Source organism: Triturus cristatus, chromosome 8 (genome assembly GCF_964204655.1).
Source record: "Triturus cristatus chromosome 8, aTriCri1.1, whole genome shotgun sequence".
NCBI classification, from domain to species: Eukaryota; Metazoa; Chordata; class Amphibia; order Caudata; family Salamandridae; genus Triturus; species Triturus cristatus.
The window spans coordinates 1,024,742,409-1,024,765,620 of NC_140591.1; positions in this window are offsets into that span (position 1 = coordinate 1,024,742,409).

Below are 23,212 nucleotides of genomic sequence, written 5' to 3' on the forward strand. Positions count from 1 at the left end.
AACCCTAACACACTACCCCCTACACTACCCAAACACCACTGCACTGCCCTAAACCCTAAAACAATACCCCAGCAGTACCCCCTACACTACCCAACTACCACTGCACTACCCTAAACCACTATGCCCAGCATGTCCCCTACACTACCCAAACACCACTGCAATCCCCTAAACCCTAAAACACTACTCCCAGCCCCCCTACATTGCCCGAAAACCGCTGCACTATCCTGAACCCTGAAACACCACCCCCTGCACGACCCTCTACAGTGCCCGAAAACCACTGCACTGCACTGCACTAAACCCTGAAACACCACCCCCAGCACGACCCCCTAGACTACCCAAAGACCACTGCACTACCCTAAACCCTAAAACACCACCACCTGCATGACCCCCTACACTACCCAAAGACTACTGCACTACCCTAAACCCTAAAACACTACCGCCAGAATGACCCCCTACACTACCCAAAGACCATTGCAATACCCTAAACCCTAAAACACTACCCGCCACACAACCCCTTACAATACAGAAAGTCCACTGCACTACCTTAAACCCTAAAACACGACCCCCTGCACTACACAAACACCGTTGCACTACCCTAAATCCTAAAACACTACCCCCAGCACGACCCGCTACACTACTCAAACACCAGTGTACTACCCTAAACCCTGAAACACTACCCCCTACACTACACAAACACCACTGCACGACCCTAAACCCTAAACCCTAAAACACTACCCCCACAAGGCCCCCTACACTACCCAAACACCACTGCACTACCCTAAACCATAAAACAATACCCCCAGCTGTACCCCCTATACTACCCAAACACCACTGCACTACCCTAAACCCAAAAACACAACCCCCGGCAGTACTCCTACACTACCCAAACACCACTGCACTACCCTAAACCCTACACCACTGCGCCCAGCATGACCCCCTACACTGCCCGAACACTGCTGCGCTGCCCTAAACCCTAAGCACTACCCCCAGCATGACGCCCTACACAGCCCGAACACCACTGCTCTGCCCTAAACGCTGAAACACTACCCCCAGCACGACCCCCTACACTGCCCGAACACCGCTGCTCTGCCCTAAACGCTGAAACATTACCCCCAGCACAACCCCCTACACTGCCTGGAAACCGCTGCTCTGCCTTAAACCCTTAAACACTACCCCCAGCATGACCCCCTACACTGTCCGAACCCCACTGCACTGCCCTAAACCCTGAAACACCACCCCCAGCAGGACCCCCTACTCTGCCCGAACACCGCTGCACTGCCCTAAACCTTGAAACAGCATCCCCAGCACGACCCGCTACACTACCCAAACACCACTGCACTACCCTAAACCCTAAATCTACCCGCAGCATGACCCGATACACTACCTGAACAACGGTGCACTACCCTAAACCCTAAATCTACATTCTGCACGACCCCTTCACTACCCGAACTTCGCTGAACTGCCCTAAACCCTAAAACAATACCCCCAGCACGCCCCCTACACTCCCGAACACAGCTGCACTACCCTAAACCCTCAAAAACCACCCCCAGCATGATCCCCTACACTGCCCGAACACCGCTGCACTGACCTAAACCCTGAAACACCACCCCCAGCATGCCCTGCTTTACTGCCCGAACACCGCTGCACTGCCCTAAACCCTGAGACACCACCCCCAGCACAACCCCCTACACTGCCCGAACACCGCTGCACTGCCCTAAACCCTGTAACACCACCCCCATCACGACCCCCTACATTGGCCGAACACCACTGCACTGCCCTAAACCCTGAAACACCACCCCAGCACGACCCCCTACACTGGTCGAACACCACTGCACTGCCCTAAATCCTGAAACACCACACCAGCACGACCCCCTACTCTGCCTGAACACCATAGCACTGCCCTAAACCCTGAAACACCACCCCCAGCACCACCCCCAACACTGGCCGAACACCACTGCATTAACCTAAACCCTAAAACACTAACCCCCACATGACGCCCTACACTACCCAAAGACCACTGCACTACCCTAAATCCTAAAACACAACCCCTACACTACACAAACACAGCTGCACCGCCCTAAACCCTAAAACACTACCCACAACACAACCCGCTACACTACACAAACACCACTGCACTACCCTAAACCCTAAAAACCTACCCCCTACAGTACACAAACACCACTACACTACCCTAAACTGTAAAACACTACCCCCAGCATGACCCCTTACACTACACAACCACCACTGCACTACCCTAAACCCTAAAAAACGACCCCAGCACGACCCCCTACACTACCCAAACACCACTGCACTACCCTAAGCCATAAAACACTACCCTCAGCAGTACCCCTACACTACCCAAACAACACTGCACTACCCTAAACCACTATGCCCAGCATGACCCGCTACACTCCCCAAACACCACTGCACTACCCTTAACCCTAAAACACTACTCCAAGCACAACTCCCAACACTACCCGAACACCTCTGCGCTACCCTAAAACCTAAATCTACCCTCAGCACGACCCCCTTCACTACCCGAACACCACTGCACTGCCCTAAACCCTAAAACACCACCACCAGCACGACCCCCTACACTGCCCAAACACCGCTTCACTGCCCTAAACCGTAAAACACTACCCCAAGCACGACCCCCTACACTCCCCGAACACCGCTGCACTGCCCTAAACCCTAGACACTACCCCCAGCATGACCCCCCTACACTCCACGAACACCGCTGCACTGCCCTAAACCCTAAAACACCACCCCCAGCACGACCCCCTACACTGCCCGAACACCGCTGCACTGTCCTAAACCCTAAAACACTACCCCCAGCACGACCCACTACACTCCCAAACACCGCAGCACTGTCCTAAACCCTAAGCCCTACCCAAAGCACAACACCCTACTTTGCCCGAATCACGCTGCTCTGCCCTAAATGCTGAAACACTACCCCCAGCACGACCCCCTACAATGCCCGAACACCACTGCTCTGCCCTAAACCCTGAAACACTACCCCCAGCACGGCCCCTACATTGCCCGAACACTGCTGCACTGCCCTAAACACTGAAACACCACCCCCAGCACGACCCCCTACACTGCCCGAACACCGCTGCATTGCCCTAAACCCTGAAACATCACCCCCAGCATGACCCCCTACATTGCCCGAACACCGCTGCATTGCCCTAAACCCTGAAACATCACCCCCAGCATGACCCCCTACACTCCCCGAACACCGCTGCACTGCCCTAAACCCTGAAACACCACCCCCAGCACAACCCCCTATACTGGCCGAACACCTCTACACTGCCCTAAACCCTGAAACACCAACCCCAGCAAGACCCCTACTCTGTCCGAACACCACTACACTGCCCTAAACCCTGAAACACCACCCCCAGCACGACCCCCTACACTGACCGAACACCACTGCACTGCCCTAAACCCTGAAACACGACCCCCTATATTGCCCCAACTGCACTGCACTGCCCTAAACCCTGAAACACCACCCCCAGCACGACCCCCTACACTGCCCCAACACCACTGCACTATCCTAAACCCTAAAACACCCCCCGCATGACCCCCTACACTACTCAAACACCACTGCACTACGCTAAACCCTAAAACACTACCCCCCACATGACCCCCTGCACTACCCAAAGACCACTGCACTACCCTAAATCCTAAAACACAAACCCTACACTACACAATCACCACTGCACCACCCTAAACTCTAAAACACTACCCCCAGCATGACCTGCTGCACTACACAAACACCACTGCACTACCCTAAACCCTAAAACACTACCCCCTATACTACACAAACACCACTTCACTACCCTAAACCCTAAAACACTACCACCAGCACGACCCCCTACACTACACAAACACCACTGCACTACCCTAAACCCTAAAACACTACCCCCAGCACGACCCCCTACACTACACAAACACCACTGCACTAACCTAAACCCTAAACCACTACATCCAGCACGACCCCCTACACTACCCAAATACCACTACACTACCCTAAACCCTAAAACACTACTCCAAGCACAACTTCCAACACTACCTGAACACCACTGCACTACCCTAAACCCTAAATCTACCCCCAGTATGACCCCCTACACTACCTGAACACCTCTGCATTACCCTAATCCCTAAATCTACCCTCAGCACAACCCCCTTCACTACTCGAACACCGCTGCACTGCCCTGAACCCTAAAACACTACCCCAGCATGATACCTACACTGCATGAACACCGCTGCACTGCCCTAAACCCTAAAAAACCACCCCCAGCACACCCCTTATACTGTCCGAACACCGCAGCACTGCCCTAAACCCTAAAACACTACCCCCAGGATGACCCCCTACACTGCTCGAACACCACTGCACTGCCCTAAACCCTTAACACTACCCCTAGCACGATGCCCTACACTGCCCAAACACTGCTGCTCTGCCCTAAACGCTGAACCACTACCCCCAGCACGACCCCCTACACTCCCCGAACACCGCTGATCTGCCCTAAACCCTGAATCACCACCCCCAGCCCGACCCCCATACTGCCCGAACACCGCTGCACTGCCCTAATCCCTGAAATATACCCCCCAGGATGAACCCTACACTGCCCAAACACTGCTGCACTGCCCTAAACCCTGAAACACCACCCCCAGCATGACCCCCTACACTGGCCGAACACCACTGCACTGCCCTAAACCCTGAAACACCACCCCCAGCCCGAACACTGCTGCACTGCCCAAAACCCTAAAATACCACCCCCAGCACGACCCCCTACACTGCCTGTACACCACTGCACTGCCCTAAACCCTGAAACACCACCCCCAACATGACCCCCTACACTGGCCGAACACCACTGTACAACCCTAAACCCTAAAACATGACCCCCTACACTGCGCGAACACCATTGCACTGCCCTAAACTCTAAAACACCACCCCCAGCATGACCCTCTACACTGCCCGAACACCGCTGCACTGCCCTAAACAGTAAAACACCACCCCCAGCACGGCCCCCTACACTGCCCGAACACAGCTGCACTGCCCTAAACCCTAAACACTACCCCAGCACGACCCCCTACAATGCCTGAACACCGCTGCACTGCCCTCAACCCTAAACACTACCCCAGCACGACGCCCTACACTGCCCGAACACCGCTGCTCTGCCCAAAATCCTGAAACACTGACCCCAGCACGACCCCCTACACTGCCCGAACGCCGCTGCTCTGCCCTAAACCCTGAAACACTACCCCCAGCACGACACCCTACACTGCCCAAACACCGCTGCTCTGCCCTAAACCCTGAAACACTACCCCCAGCACGACCCCCTACACTGCCCGAACACCGCTGCACTGCCCTAAACCCTGAAACACCATGCAAGCATGGACCCCTACTCTGCCCGAACACCACTGCACTGCCCTAAACCCTAAAACACTACCCCCAGCTCGACACCCTAAACAACCCAAACACCACTGCACTACCCTAAACCATATAACACTACCCCCCACACTACCCAAAGACCACTGTACTAGCCTAAACCCTAATACATGACCCCCTACACTACACAAAGACTGTTGCACTACCGTAAACCCTAAAACACGACCCCCAGCACGACCCGCTACACTACACAAACACCACTTCACTACCCTAAACCCTAAAACACTACCCCCTACACTACCCAAACACCACTGCACTACCCTAAACCCTAAAACACTACCCCAGCAGTACCCCCTACACTACCCAACAATCACTGCACTACCCTAAACCACTATGCCCAGCACGTCCCCCTACACTACCCAAACACCACTGCAATACCCTAAACCCTAAAACACAACTCCCAGCCCCCCTACATTGCCCGAAAACCGCTACACTATCCTAAACCCTGAAACACCACACCCAGCACGACCCTCTACAGTGCCCGAAAACAACTGCACTGCCCTAAACCCTGAAACACCACCCCTATGCACGATCCCCTACAATCCCCGAACACCACTGTACTGCCCTAAACCCTAAAACACCACCCCCAGCACGACCCCCTAGACTACCCAAAGACCACTGCACCACCCTAAACTCTAAAACACCACCACCTGCATGACCCCCTACACTACGCAAAGACTACTGCACTACCCTAAACCCTAAAACACTACTGCCAGAAGGACCCCCTACACTACCCAAAGACCATTGCAATACCCTAAACCCTAAAACACTACCTGCCACACAACCCCTTACAATACAGAAAGTCCACTGCACTACCTTAAACACTAAAACACGACCGCCTGCACTACACAAACACCGTTGCACTACCCTAAATCCTAAAACACTACCCCCAGCACAACCCTCTACACTACTCAAACACCAGTGTACTACTCTAAACCCTGAAACACTACCCCCTACACTACACAAAACCACTGCACTACCCTAAACCCTACACCCTAAAACACTACCCCCACAAGATCCCCTACACTACCCAAACACCACTGCACTACCCTAAACCATAAAACAATACCCCCAGCTGTACCCCCTATACTACCCAAACACCACTGCACTACCCTAAACCCTAAACCACAGCGCCCAGCATGACCTCCTACACTGCCCGAACACTGCTGCGCTGCCATAAACCCTAAGCACTACCCCCAGCATGACGCCCTACACAGCCCGAACACCGCTGCTCTGCCCTAAACGCTGAAACACTACCCCCAGCACGACCCCCTACACTGCCCGAACACCGCTGCTCTGCCCTAAACGCTGAAACATTACCCCCAGCACAACCCCCTACACTGCCTGGAAACCGCTGCTCTGCCTTAATCCCTAAAACACTACCCCCAGCACGACCCCCTACACTGCCCGAACCCCACTGCACTGCCTTAAACCCTGAAACACCACCCCCAGCAGGACCCCCTACACTGCCCGAACACCGCTGCACTGCCCTAAACCTTGAAACACCACCCCCAGCACGACCCGCTACACTGCACTACCCGATAACCTAAATCTACCCGCAGCATGACCCCCTACACTACCTGAACAACGCTGCACTACCCTAAACCCTAAATCTACCCTCAGCATGACCCCTTCACTACCCGAACACCGCTGAACTGCCCTTAACCCTAAAACAATACCCCCAGCACGCCCCCTACACTCCCGAACACAGCTGCACTACCCTAAACCCTCAAAAACCACCCCCAGCATGATCTCCTACACTGCCCGAACACCGCTGCACTGACCTAAACCATGAAACACCACCCCCAGCATGCCCCGCTTTACTGCCTGAACACCGCTGCACTGCCCTAAACCCTGAGACACCACCCCCAGCACAACCCCCTACACTGCCCGAACACCTCTGCACTGCCCTAAACCCTGTAACACCACCCCCAGCACAACCCCCTACATTGGCCGAACACCACTGCACTGCCCTAAACCCTGAAACACCACCCCAGCACGACCCCCTACACTGGTCGAACACCACTGCACTGCCCTAAACCCTGAAACACCACCCAAGCCCGAAAACCGCTGCACTGCCCTAAACCTTGAAACACCACCCCCAGCACGACCCCCTACACTGCCCGAACACCACTGCACTGCCCTAAATCCTGAAGCACCACATCAGCACGACCCCCTACTCTGCCTGAACACCACAACACTGCCCTAAACCCTGAAACACCACCCCCAGCACCACCCCCAACACTGGCCGAACACCACTGCACTAACCTAAACCCTAAAACACTAACCCCCACATGACTCCCTACACTACCCAAAGACCACTGCACTACCCTAAATCCTAAAACACGACCCCTACACTACACAAACACAGCTGCACCACCCTAAACCTTAAAACACTACCCACAACATGACCCGCTACACTACACAAACACCACTGCACTACCCTAAACCCTAAAAAACTACCCCCTACAGTACACATACGCCACTACACTACCCTAAACTGTAAAACACTACCCCCAGCATGACCTCTTACACTACACAACCACCACTGCACTACCCTAAACCCTAAAAAACTACCCCAGCACGACCCCCTACACTACAAAAACACCACTGCACTATCCTAAACCATAAAACTCTACCCTCAGCAGTACCCCCGACCTCCTACAATACCCAAATACCACTGCACTACCCTAAACCCTAAAACACTACTCCCAGCACAACTTTCAACACTCCCCGAACACCGCTGCACTGCCCTAAACCCAAAGCACTACCCCCAGCACGACAACCTACTTTGCCCAAACAACGCTGCTCTGCCCTAAATGCTGAAACACTACCCCAGCATGACCCCTTACACTGCCCGAACACCGCTGCTCTGCCCTAAACCCTGAAACACTACCCCCAGCACGACCCCTACACTACCCGAACACCGCTGCACTGCCCTAAACACTGAAACACCACACCCAGCAGAAGCCCCTACACAGCCGGAACAAAGCTGCACTGCCCTAAACCCTCAAACACCCCCACAAGCACGACCCCCTACACTGCCCGAACACCGCTGCACTGCCCTAAACCCCGAAACATCAGCCCCAGCATGACCCCCTTCACTGCCCGAACACCGTTGCACTGCCATAAACACTGAAACACCACCCCCAACACGACCCCCTACACTGCCGGAACACCGCTGCACTGCCCTAAACCCTGAAACACCACCCCCAACATGACCCCTACACTGCCCGAACACCTCTGCACTGCCCTAAACCCTGAAACACCATCCCCAGCACAACCCCCTATACTGGCCGAACACCTCTGCACTGCCCTAAACCCTGAAACACCAACCCCAGCAAGACTCCTACTCTGTCCGAACACCACTGCTCTGCCCTAAACCCTGAAACACCACCCCGAGCATGACCCCCTACACTGGCCGAACACCACTACACTGTCCTAAACCCTGAAACACCACCCCAGCACGACCCCCTTCACTGACCGAACACCACTGCACTGCCCTAAACCCTGAAACACCACCCCCAGCACGACCCCCTATATTGCCCCAACTGCACTGCACTGCCCTAAACCCTGAAACACCACCCCCAGCACGACCCCCTATACTGCCCCAACACCACTGCACTATCCTAAACCCTAAAACACCACCCCAGCACGACCCCCTACACTACCCAAAGACCACTGCACTACCCTAAACCCTAAAATATGACCCCCTACACTGCGCGAACACCACTGCACTGCCCTAAACTCTAAAACACCACCCCCAGCACGACCCTCTACACTGCCCGAACACTGCTGCACTGCCCTAAACCATAAAACACCACTCCCAGCACGACCCCCTACACTGCCTGAACACCGCTGCATTGCCCTAAACCCTGAAACCCCTCCCCAACACGACCCCCTACACTGGTCGAACACCACAGCACTGCCCTAAACTCCAAAACACCACCCCCAGCATGACCCTCTACACTGCCCAAAGACCACTGCACAACCCTAAACCCTAAAACATGACCCCCTACATTGCGCGAACACCATTGCACTGCCCTAAACTATAAAACACCACCCCCAGCATGACCCTCTACACTGCCCGAACACCGCTGCACTGTCCTAAACAGTAAAACACCACCCCCAGCACGGCTCCCTACACTGCCCGAACACAGCTGCACTGCCCTAAACCCTAAACACTATCCCAGCACGACCCCCTACAATGCCTGAACACCGCTGCACTGCCCTCAACCCTAAACACTACCCCCAGCACGACGCCCTACACTGCCCGAACACCGCTGCTCTGCATTAAACCCTGAAACACTAACCCCAGCACGACCCCCTACACTGCCCGAATGCCGCAGCTCTGCCCTAAACCCTGAAACACTACCCCCAGCACGACCCACTACACTGCCCGAACACCGCTGCTCTGCCCTAATCCCTGAAACACTACCCCCAGCACGACCCCCTACACTGCCCAAACACCGCTGCACTGGCCTAAACACTGAAACACCATCGCAAGCATGGACCCCTACTCTGCCCGAACACCACTGCACTGCCCTAAATCCTAAAACACCACCCCAGCATGACCCCCTACACTACCCAATGACCACTGCACTACCCTAAACCCTAAAAAACCACCCGCTGCATGACCCCCTACACTACCCAAAGACCACTGCACTTCCCTAAACCCTAAAACACTACCCCCAGCTCGACACCCTAAACAACCCAAACACCACTGCACTACCCTAAACCATAAAACACTACCCCCCACATGACCCCCTAAACTACCCAAAGACCACTGCACCACCGTAAACCCTAAAACACGACCCCCAGCACGACCCGCTACACTACACAAACACCACTTCACTACCCTAAACCCTAACACACTACCCCCTACACTACCCAAACACCACTGCACTGCCCTAAACCCTAAAACACTACCCCAGCAGTACCCCCTACACTACCCAACTACCACTGCACTACCCTAAACCACTATGCCCAGCATGTCCCCCTACACTACCCAAACACCACTGCAATACCCTAAACCCTAAAACACTACTCCCAGCCCCCCTACATTGCCCGAAAACCGCTGCACTATCCTGAACCCTGAAACACCACCCCCTGCACGACCCTCTACAGTGCCCGAAAACCACTGCACTGCACTAAACCCTGAAACACCACCCCTATGCACGACCCCCTACAATCCCCGAACACCACTGTACTGCCCTAAACCCTAAAACACCACCCCCAGCACGACCCCCTAGACTACCCAAAGACCACTGCACTACCCTAAACTAAGGGTGGGCGTAGTTCGCGAAGTAGCACTTCGCGAAGCTACGCAAAGTGAAGTTCGCACTACGCGAGCTACGCGTAGCACTTCGCGAACTGCGAAGTAACATGTTTGCACTGTGCAAGATGTTGTTTTCAATGATTGCACAGTGCGGACAAGCAACCGGCACTGTGCAATCATTGAAAATGGCATCTTGCACAGTGCGAGCTGTAGTTTTCTGCTGCTCGAGTAGATTTTTACTCGAGCTGCAGCTTTCTCAACGCGAACTGGTAGTTTCTCATCGCGAGCGGTCGCGAGCATACGCGACCCCTCGCAATGAGAAACCTGACCTTCTCGCGTTGGGAATCTCGCCGGGAGGTTTATTTTCCATGCTCGCGATCGCGAACAAGGAAAAAGTCTCGCCAGGATGTCATTTTGCTTGCTCGCGGTCGCCAACTTGACGTTGAGGACCGCGAGCAAGCAAAAAATGACCGCAGCACTACGCAACACTACGCAACACTACGCTACGCGTGTTCGCACTGTGCTACGTGCAGTTCGCGTAGCGCGAAGTAGCGCGAACTTCGCAAACTACGCGAGCGTAGCGTAGTGCTTCGCCCAGGCCTACCCTAAACCCTAAAACACCACCACCTGCATGACCCCCTACACTACCCAAAGACTACTGCACTACCCTAAACCCTAAAACACTACCGCCAGAATGACCCCCTACACTACCCAAAGACCATTGCAATACCCTAAACCCTAAAACACTACCCGCCACACAACCCCTTACAATACAGAAAGTCCACTGCACTACCTTAAACCCTAAAACACGACCCCCTGCACTACACAAACACCGTTGCACTACCCTAAATCCTAAAACACTACCCCCAGCACGACCCGCTACACTACTCAAACACCAGTGTACTACCCTAAACCCTGAAACACTACCCCCTACACTACACAAACACCACTGCACTACCCTAAACCCTAAACCCTAAAACACTACCCCCACAAGGCCCCCTACACTACCCAAACACCACTGCACTACCCTAAACCATAAAACAATACCCCCAGCTGTACCCCCTATACTACCCAAACACCACTGCACTACCCTAAACCCAAAAACACAACCCCCGGCAGTACTCCTACACTACCCAAACACCACTGCACTACCCTAAACCCTAAACCACTGCGCCCAGCATGACCCCCTACACTGCCCGAACACTGCTGCGCTGCCCTAAACCCTAAGCACTACCCCCAGCATGACGCCCTACACAGCCCGAACACCACTGCTCTGCCCTAAACGCTGAAACACTACCCCCAGCACGACCCCCTACACTGCCCGAACACCACTGCTCTGCCCTAAACGCTGAAACATTACCCCCAGCACAACCCCCTACACTGCCTGGAAACCGCTGCTCTGCCTTAAACCCTTAAACACTACCCCCAGCATGACCCCCTACACTGTCCGAACCCCACTGCACTGCCCTAAACCCTGAAACACCACCCCCAGCAGGACCCCCTACTCTGCCCGAACACCGCTGCACTGCCCTAAACCTTGAAACAGCATCCCCAGCACGACCCGCTACACTACCCAAACACCACTGCACTACCCTAAACCCTAAATCTACCCGCAGCATGACCCGATACACTACCTGAACAACGGTGCACTACCCTAAACCCTAAATCTACATTCTGCACGACCCCTTCACTACCCGAACTTCGCTGAACTGCCCTAAACCCTAAAACAATACCCCCAGCACGCCCCCTACACTCCCGAACACAGCTGCACTACCCTAAACCCTCAAAAACCACCCCCAGCATGATCCCCTACACTGCCCGAACACCGCTGCACTGACCTAAACCCTGAAACACCACCCCCAGCATGCCCTGCTTTACTGCCCGAACACCGCTGCACTGCCCTAAACCCTGAGACACCACCCCCAGCACAACCCCCTACACTGCCCGAACACCGCTGCACTGCCCTAAACCCTGTAACACCACCCCCAGCACGACCCCCTACATTGGTTGAACACCACTGCACTGCCCTAAACCCTGAAACACCACCCCAGCACGACCCCCTACACTGGTCGAACACCACTGCACTGCCCTAAATCCTGAAACACCACACCAGCACGACCCCCTACTCTGCCTGAACACCATAGCACTGCCCTAAACGCTGAAACACCACCCCCAGCACCACCCCCAACACTGGCCGAACACCACTGCATTAACCTAAACCCTAAAACACTAACCCCCACATGACGCCCTACACTACCCAAAGACCACTGCACTACCCTAAATCCTAAAACACAACCCCTACACTACACAAACACAGCTGCACCGCCCTAAACCCTAAAACACTACCCACAACACAACCCGCTACACTACACAAACACCACTGCACTACCCTAAACCCTAAAAAACTACCCCCTACAGTACACAAACACCACTACACTACCCTAAACTGTAAAACACTACCCCCAGCATGACCCCTTACACTACACAACCACCACTGCACTACCCTAAACCCTAAAAAACGACCCCAGCACGACCCCCTACACTACCCAAACACCACTGCACTACCCTAAGCCATAAAACACTACCCTCAGCAGTACCCCTACACTACCCAAACAACACTGCACTACCCTAAACCACTATGCCCAGCATGACCCGCTACACTCCCCAAACACCACTGCACTACCCTTAACCCTAAAACACTACTCCAAGCACAACTCCCAACACTACCCGAACACCTCTGCACTACCCTAAAACCTAAATCTACCCTCAGCACGACCCCCTTCACTACCCGAACACCACTGCACTGCCCTAAACCCTAAAACACCACCACCAGCACGACCCCCTACACTGCCCAAACACCGCTTCACTGCCCTAAACCGTAAAACACTACCCCAAGCACGACCCCCTACACTCCCCGAACACCGCTGCACTGCCCTAAACCCTAGACACTACCCCCAGCATGACCCCCCTACACTCCACGAACACCGCTGCACTGCCCTAAACCCTAAAACACCACCCCCAGCACGACCCCCTACACTGCCCGAACACCGCTGCACTGTCCTAAACCCTAAAACACTACCCCCAGCACGACCCACTACACTCCCAAACACCGCAGCACTGTCCTAAACCCTAAGCCCTACCCAAAGCACAACACCCTACTTTGCCCGAATCACGCTGCTCTGCCCTAAATGCTGAAACACTACCCCCAGCATGACCCCCTACAATGCCCGAACACCACTGCTCTGCCCTAAACCCTGAAACACTACCCCCAGCACGGCCCCTACATTGCCCGAACACTGCTGCACTGCCCAAAACACTGAAACACCACCCCCAGCACGACCCCCTACACTGCCCGAACACCGCTGCATTGCCCTAAACCCTGAAACATCACCCCCAGCATGACCCCCTGCACTCCCCGAACACCGCTGCACTGCCCTAAACCCTGAAACACCACCCCCAGCACAACCCCCTATACTGGCCGAACACCTCTACACTGCCCTAAACCCTGAAACACCAACCCCAGCAAGACCCCTACTCTGTCCGAACACCACTACACTGCCCTAAACCCTGAAACACCACCCCCAGCACGACCCCCTACACTGACCGAACACCACTGCACTGCCCTAAACCCTGAAACACGACCCCCTATATTGCCCCAACTGCACTGCACTGCCCTAAACCCTGAAACACCACCCACAGCACGACCCCCTACACTGCCCCAACACCACTGCACTATCCTAAACCCTAAAACACCCCCCGCATGACCCCCTACACTACTCAAACACCACTGCACTACGCTAAACCCTAAAACACTACCCCCCACATGACCCCCTACACTACCCAAAGACCACTGCACTACCCTAAATCCTAAAACACAAACCCTACACTACATAATCACCACTGCACCACCCTAAACTCTAAAACACTACCCCCAGCATGACCTGCTGCACTACACAAACACCACTGCACTACCCTAAACCCTAAAACACTACCCCCTATACTACACAAACACCACTTCACTACCCTAAACCCTAAAACACTACCACCAGCACGACCCCCTACACTACACAAACACCACTGCACTACCCTAAACCCTAAAACACTACCCCCAGCACGACCCCCTACACTACACAAACACCACTGCACTAACCTAAACCCTAAACCACTACATCCAGCACGACCCCCTACACTACCCAAATACCACTACACTACCCTAAACCCTAAAACACTACTCCAAGCACAACTTCCAACACTACCTGAACACCACTGCACTACCCTAAACCCTAAATCTACCCCCAGTATGACCCCCTACACTACCTGAACACCTCTGCATTACCCTAATCCCTAAATCTACCCTCAGCACAACCCCCTTCACTACTCGAACACCGCTGCACTGCCCTGAACCCTAAAACACTACCCCAGCATGATACCTACACTGCATGAACACCGCTGCACTGCCCTAAACCCTAAAAAACCACCCCCAGCACACCCCTTATACTGTCCGAACACCGCTGCACTGCCCTAAACCCTAAAACACTACCCCCAGGATGACCCCCTACACTGCTCGAACACCACTGCACTGTCCTAAACCCTTAACACTACCCCTAGCACGATGCCCTACACTGCCCAAACACTGCTGCTCTGCCCTAAACGCTGAACCACTACCCCCAGCACGACCCCCTACACTCCCCGAACACCGCTGATCTGCCCTAAACCCTGAATCACCACCCCCAGCCCGACCCCCATACTGCCCGAACACCGCTGCACTGCCCTAATCCCTGAAATATACCCCCCAGGATGACCCCCTACACTGCCCAAACACTGCTGCACTGCCCTAAACCCTGAAACACCACCCCCAGCATGACCCCCTACACTGGCCGAACACCACTGCACTGCCCTAAACCCTGAAACACCACCCCCAGCCCGAACACCCCTGCACTGCCCTAAACCCTAAAATACCACCCCCAGCACGACCCCCTACACTGCCTGTACACCACTGCACTGCCCTAAACCCTGAAACACCACCCCCAACATGACCCCCTACACTGGCCGAACACTACTGTACAACCCTAAACCCTAAAACATGACCCCCTACACTGCGCGAACCCCATTGCACTGCCCTAAACTCTAAAACACCACCCCCAGCATGACCCTCTACACTGCCCGAACACCGCTGCACTGCCCTAAACAGTAAAACACCACCCCCAGCACGGCCCCCTACACTGCCCGGACACAGCTGCACTGCCCTAAACCCTAAACACTACCGCCAGCACGACACCCTACACTGCCCAAACACCGCTGCTCTGCCCTAAACCCTGAAACACTACCCCCAGCACGACCCCCTACACTGCCCGAACACCGCTGCACTGCCCTAAACCCTGAAACACCATGCAAGCATGGACCCCTACTCTGCCCGAACACCACTGCACTGCCCTAAACCCTAAAACACTACCCCCAGCTCGACACCCTAAACAACCCAAACACCACTGCACTACCCTAAACCATATAACACTACCCCCCACACTACCCAAAGACCACTGTACTAGCCTAAACCCTAATACATGACCCCCTACACTACACAAAGACTGTTGCACTACCGTAAACCCTAAAACACGACCCCCAGCACGACCCGCTACACTACACAAACACCACTTCACTACCCTAAACCCTAAAACACTACCCCCTACACTACCCAAACACCACTGCACTACCCTAAACCCTAAAACACTACCCCAGCAGTACCCCCTACACTACCCAACAATCACTGCACTACCCTAAACCACTATGCCCAGCACGTCCCCCTACACTACCCAAACACCACTGCAATACCCTAAACCCTAAAACACAACTCCCAGCCCCCCTACATTGCCCGAAAACTGCTGCACTATCCTAAACCCTGAAACACCACCCCCAGCACGACCCTCTACAGTGCCCGAAAACAACTGCACTGCCCTAAACCCTGAAACACCACCCCTATGCACGACCCCCTACAATCCCCGAACACCACTGTACTGCCCTAAACCCTAAAACACCACCCCCAGCACGACCCCCTAGACTACCCAAAGACCACTGCACCACCCTAAACTCTAAAACACCACCACCTGCATGACCCCCTACACTACGCAAAGACTACTGCACTACCCTAAACCCTAAAACACTACTGCCAGAATGACCCCCTACACTACCCAAAGACCATTGCAATACCCTAAACCCTAAAACACTACCCGCCACACAACCCCTTACAATACAGAAAGTCCACTGCACTACCTTAAACACTAAAACACGACCGCCTGCACTACACAAACACCGTTGCACTACCCTAAATCCTAAAACACAACCCCCAGCACAACCCTCTACACTACTCAAACACCAGTGTACTACTCTAAACCCTGAAACACTACCCCCTACACTACACAAAACCACTGCACTACCCTAAACCCTACACCCTAAAACACTACCCCCACAAGATCCCCTACACTACCCAAACACCACTGCACTACCCTAAACCATAAAACAATACCCCCAGCTGTACCCCCTATACTACCCAAACACCACTGCACTACCCTAAACCCTAAACCACAGCGCCCAGCATGACCCCCTACACTGCCCGAACACTGCTGCGCTGCCATAAACCCTAAGCACTACCCCCAGCATGACGCCCTACACAGCCCGAACACCGCTGCTCTGCCCTAAACGCTGAAACACTACCCCCAGCACGACCCCCTACACTGCCCGAACACCGCTGCTCTGCCCTAAACGCTGAAACATTACCCCCAGCACAACCCCCTACACTGCCTGGAAACCGCTGCTCTGCCTTAATCCCTAAAACACTACCCCCAGCACGACCCCCTACACTGCCCGAACCCCACTGCACTGCCTTAAACCCTGAAACACCACCCCCAGCAGGACCCCCTACACTGCCCGAACACCGCTGCACTGCCCTAAACCTTGAAACACCACCCCCAGCACGACCCGCTACACTGCACTACCCGATAACCTAAATCTACCCGCAGCATGACCCCCTACACTACCTGAACAACGCTGCACTACCCTAAACCCTAAATCTACCCTCAGCATGACCCCTTCACTACCCGAACACCGCTGAACTGCCCTTAACCCTAAAACAATACCCCCAGCACGCCCCCTACACTCCCAAACACAGCTGCACTGCCCTAAACCCTCAAAAACCACCCCCATCATGATCTCCTACACTGCCCGAACACCGCTGCACTGACCTAAACCCTGAAACACCACCCCCAGCATGCCCCGCTTTACTGCCCGAACACCGCTGCACTGCCCTAAACCCTGAGACACCACCCCCAGCACAACCCCCTACACTGCCCGAACACCTCTGCACTGCCCTAAACCCTGTAACACCACCCCCAGCACAACCCCCTACATTGGCCGAACACCACTGCACTGCCCTAAACCCTGAAACACCACCCCAGCACGACCCCCTACACTGGTCGAACACCACTGCACTGCCCTAAACCCTGAAACACCACCCAAGCCCGAAAACCGCTGCACTGCCCTAAACCTTGAAACACCACCCCCAGCACGACCCCCTACACTGCCCGAACACCACTGCACTGCCCTAAATCCTGAAGCACCACACCAGCACGACCCCCTACTCTGCCTGAACACCACAACACTGCCCTAAACCCTGAAACACCACCCCCAGCACCACCCCCAACACTGGCCGAACACCACTGCACTAACCTAAACCCTAAAACACTAACCCCCACATGACTCCCTACACTACCCAAAGACCACTGCACTACCCTAAATCCTAAAACACGACCCCTACACTACACAAACACAGCTGCACCACCCTAAACCTTAAAACACTACCCACAACATGACCCGCTACACTACACAAACACCACTGCACTACCCTAAACCCTAAAAAACTACCCCCTACAGTACACATACGCCACTACACTACCCTAAACTATAAAACACTACCCCCAGCATGACCTCTTACACTACACAACCACCACTGCACTACCCTAAACCCTAAAAAACTACCCCAGCACGACCCCCTACACTACCCAAACACCACTGCACTACCCTAAGCCATAAAACACTACCCCCAGCAGTACCCCCTACACTACCCAAACACCACTGCACTACCCTAAACCACTACGCCCAGCATGACCCGCTACACTCCCCAAACACCACTGCACTACCCTTAACCCTAAAACACTACTCCCAGCACAACTGCCAACACTACCCGAACACCACTGCACTACCCTAAACCCTAAATCAACCCCGAGCACGACCCCCTACACTACCTGAACACCGCTGCACTACCCTAAATCCCAAATCTACCCTCAGCACGACCCCCTTCACTACCCGAACACCACTGCACTGCCCTAAACCCTAAAACACCACCCCCAGCACGACTTCCTACACTGCCCAAACACCGCTTCACTGCCCTAAACCGTAAAACACTACCTCAAGCACGACCCCCTACACTCCCCGAACACCGCTGCACTGCCTTAAACCCTAAACACTACCCCCAGCATGACCCCCTACACTCCACAAACACCGCTGCACTGCCCTAAACCCTAAAACACTACCCCCAGCACGACCCCCTACACTGCCCGAAAATCCACTGCACTGTCCTAAACCCTAAAACACTACCACCAGCACGACCCCCTACACTCCCAAACACCGCTGCACTGCCCTAAACCCTAAGCACTACCCAAAGCACGACGCCCTACTTTGCCCGAATCACGCTGCACTGCCCTAAACACTGAAACACCACCCCCAGCACGAGCCCCTACACTGCCCGAACACAGCTGCACTGCCCTAAACCCTCAAACACCACCCCCAGCATGACCCCCTACATTGCCCAAACACCGCTGCATTGCCCTAAACCCTGAAACATCACCCCCAGCATGACCCCCTGCACTGCCCGAACACCGGTGCACTGCCCTAAACCCTGAAACACCACCCCAACACGACCCCCTACACTGCCCGAACACCGCTGCACTGCCCTAAACCCTGAAACACCACCCTCAGCACAACCCCCTACACTGGCCGAACACGTCTGCACTGCCCTAAACACTGAAACATCACCCCCAGCCCAAACACCGCTGCACTGCCCTAAACCCTGAAACACCACCCCCAGCATGACCCCATACACTGCCCGTACACCACTGCACTGCCCTAAACCCTGAAACACCACCCCCAGCACGACCCCCTACACTGGGCGAACACAACTGCACTGCCCTAAACCCTGAAACACCACCTCCAGCACGACCCCCTACACTGGCCGAACACCACTACACTGCCCTAAACCCTGAAAAACCTCCCCAGCACGACCCCCTACATTGGATGAACACCACTGCACTACCCTAAACCCTGAAACACCACCCAGCACGACCCCCAACACTACCCAAACACCACTGCACTACCCTAAATCCTAAAACACGACCCCTACACTAATCAATCACCGCTGCACCACCCTAAACACTACCCAAAGCATGACCCGCTGCACTACACAAACACCACTGCACTACCCTAAACCCTAAAACACTATCCCCAGCATGACCCCATACACTACACAAACACAACTGCACTATCCTAAACACTAAAACTCTACCCTCAGAATTATCCCCTACACTACCCAAACACCACTGCACTACCCTAAACCCTAAACCACTAAGCCCAGCACGACCTCCTACACTACCCAAATACCACTGCACTACCCTAAACCCTAAAACACTACTCCCAGCACAACTTTCAACACTCCCCGAACACCGCTGCACTGCCCTAAACCCTAAGCACTAACCCCAGCATGACCCCATACACTACACAAACACCACTGCACTATCCTAAACCCTAAACCACTAAGCCCAGCACGACCTCCTACACTACCCAAATACCACTGCACTACCCTAAACCCTAAAACACTAAGCCCAGCACAACTTTCAACACTCCCTGAACACCGCTGCACTGCCCTAAACCCTAAGCACTACCCCCAGCACGACACCCTACTTTGCCCGAACAATGCTGCTCTGCCCTAAACGCTGAAACACTACCCCCAGCACGACCCCCTACACTGCCCGAACACCGCTGCTCTGCCCTAAACCCTGAAACACTACCCCCAGGACGACCCCTACACTGCCCGAACACCGCTGCGCTGCCCTAAACACTGAAACACCACACCCAGCACGAGCCCCTACACTACCCGAACACAGCTGCACTGCCCTAAACCCTCAAACACCACCACCAGCGCGACCCCCTACACTGCCCGAACACCGCTGCACTGCCCTAAACCCTGTAACATCACCCGCAGCTCGACCCCCTGCACTGCCCGAACACCGCTGCACTGACATAATCCCTGAAACACCACCCCCAACACGACCCCCTACACTGCCCGAACACCGCTGCACTGCCCTAAACCCTGAAACACCACCAGCAACACGACCCCCTACACTGCCCGAACACCGCTGCACTGCCCTAAACCCTGAAACACCACCCCCAGCACAACCCCCTATACTGGCCGAACACGTCTGCACTGCCATAAACCCTGAAACACCAACCCCAGCAAGACCCCCTACTCTGTCCGAACACCGCTGCACTGCCCTAAACCCTGAAACACCACCCCCAGCATGACCCCCTACACTAGCCGAACACCACTACACTGCCCTAAACCCTGAAACACCACCCCCAGCACGACCCCCCACACTGACCGAACACCACTGCACTGCCCTAAACCCTAAAACACAACCCCCTATATTGCCCCGCCAGCACTGCACTGCCCTAAACCCTGAAACACTACCCCCAGCACGACCCCCTACACTGCCCCAACTCCACTGCACTATCCTAAACCCTAAAACACCCCCCGCATGACCCCCTACACTACTCAAACACCACTGCACTACGCTAAACCCTAAAACACTACCCCCCACATGACCCCCTACACTACCCAAAGACCACTGCACTACCCTAAATCCTAAAACACAAACCCTACACTACACAATCACCACTGCACCACCCTAAACTCTAAAACACTACCCCCAGCATGACCCGCTGCACTACACAAACACCACTGCACTACCCTAAACCCTAAAACACTACCCCCTACACTACACAAACACCACTACACTACCCTAAACCGTAAAACACTACCCCAGCACGACGCCCTACACTACACAAACACCACTGCACTACCCTAAACCTTAAATCTACCCCAAGCACGACCACCTACACTACACAAACTCCACTGCACTACCCTGAACCCTAAAACACTACCACCAGCACGACCCCCTACACTACACAAACACCACTGCACTACCCTAAACCCTAAAACACTACCCCCAGCACGACCCCCTACACTACACAAACACCACTGCACTAACCTAAACCCTAAACCACTACATCCAGCACGACCCCCTACACTACCCAAATACCACTACACTACCCTAAACCCTAAAACACTACTCCAAGCACAACTTCCAACACTACCTGAACACCACTGCACTACCCTAAACCCTAAATCTACCCCCAGTATGACCCCCTACACTACCTGAACACCTCTGCACTACCCTAAACCCTAAATCTACCCTCAGCACAACCCCCTTTACTACTCGAACACCGCTGCACTGCCCTGAACCCTAAACCACTACCCCAGCATGGCTCCTACACTGCATGAACACCGCTGCACTGCCCTAAACCCTAAAACACCACCCCCAGCACACCCGTTATACTGTCCGAACACCGCTGCACTGCCCTAAAGCCTAAAACACTACCCCCAGGACGACCCCTACACTGCTCGAACACCACTGCAATGCCCTAAACCCTTAACACTACCCAGCACGGTGCCCTACACTGCCCAAACACTGCTGCTCTGCCCTAAACGCTGAACCACTACCCCCAGCACAACCCCCTACACTGCCCGAACACTGCTGCACTGCCCTAAACCCTGAAACACCACCCCCAGCATGACCCCCTACACTCCCCGAACACTGCTGATCTGCCCTAAACCCTGAATCACCACCCCCAGCCCGACCCCCACTACTGCCCGAACACCGCTGCACTGCCCTGATCCCTGAAATATTTCCCCCAGGACGATCCCCTACACTGCCCAAACACAGCTGCCCTGCCCCAAACCCTGAAACGCCACCCCCAGCACGACCCCTAACACTGCCCGAACACTGCTGCACTGCCCTAAACCCTGAAACACCACCCCCAGCATGACCCCCTACACTGGCCGAACACCACTGCACTGCCCTAAACCCTGAAACACCACCCCCAGCCCGAACACCGCTGCACTGCCCTAAACCCCGAAATACCACCCCCAGCACGACCCCCTACACTGCCTGTACACCACTGCACTGGCCTAAACCCTGAAACACCACCCCCAACATGACCCCCTACACTGGCCGAACACCACTGCACTGCCCTAAACCCTGAAACACCACCCCCAGCACAACCCCCTACACTGGCCGAACACCAATGCACTGCTCTAAACC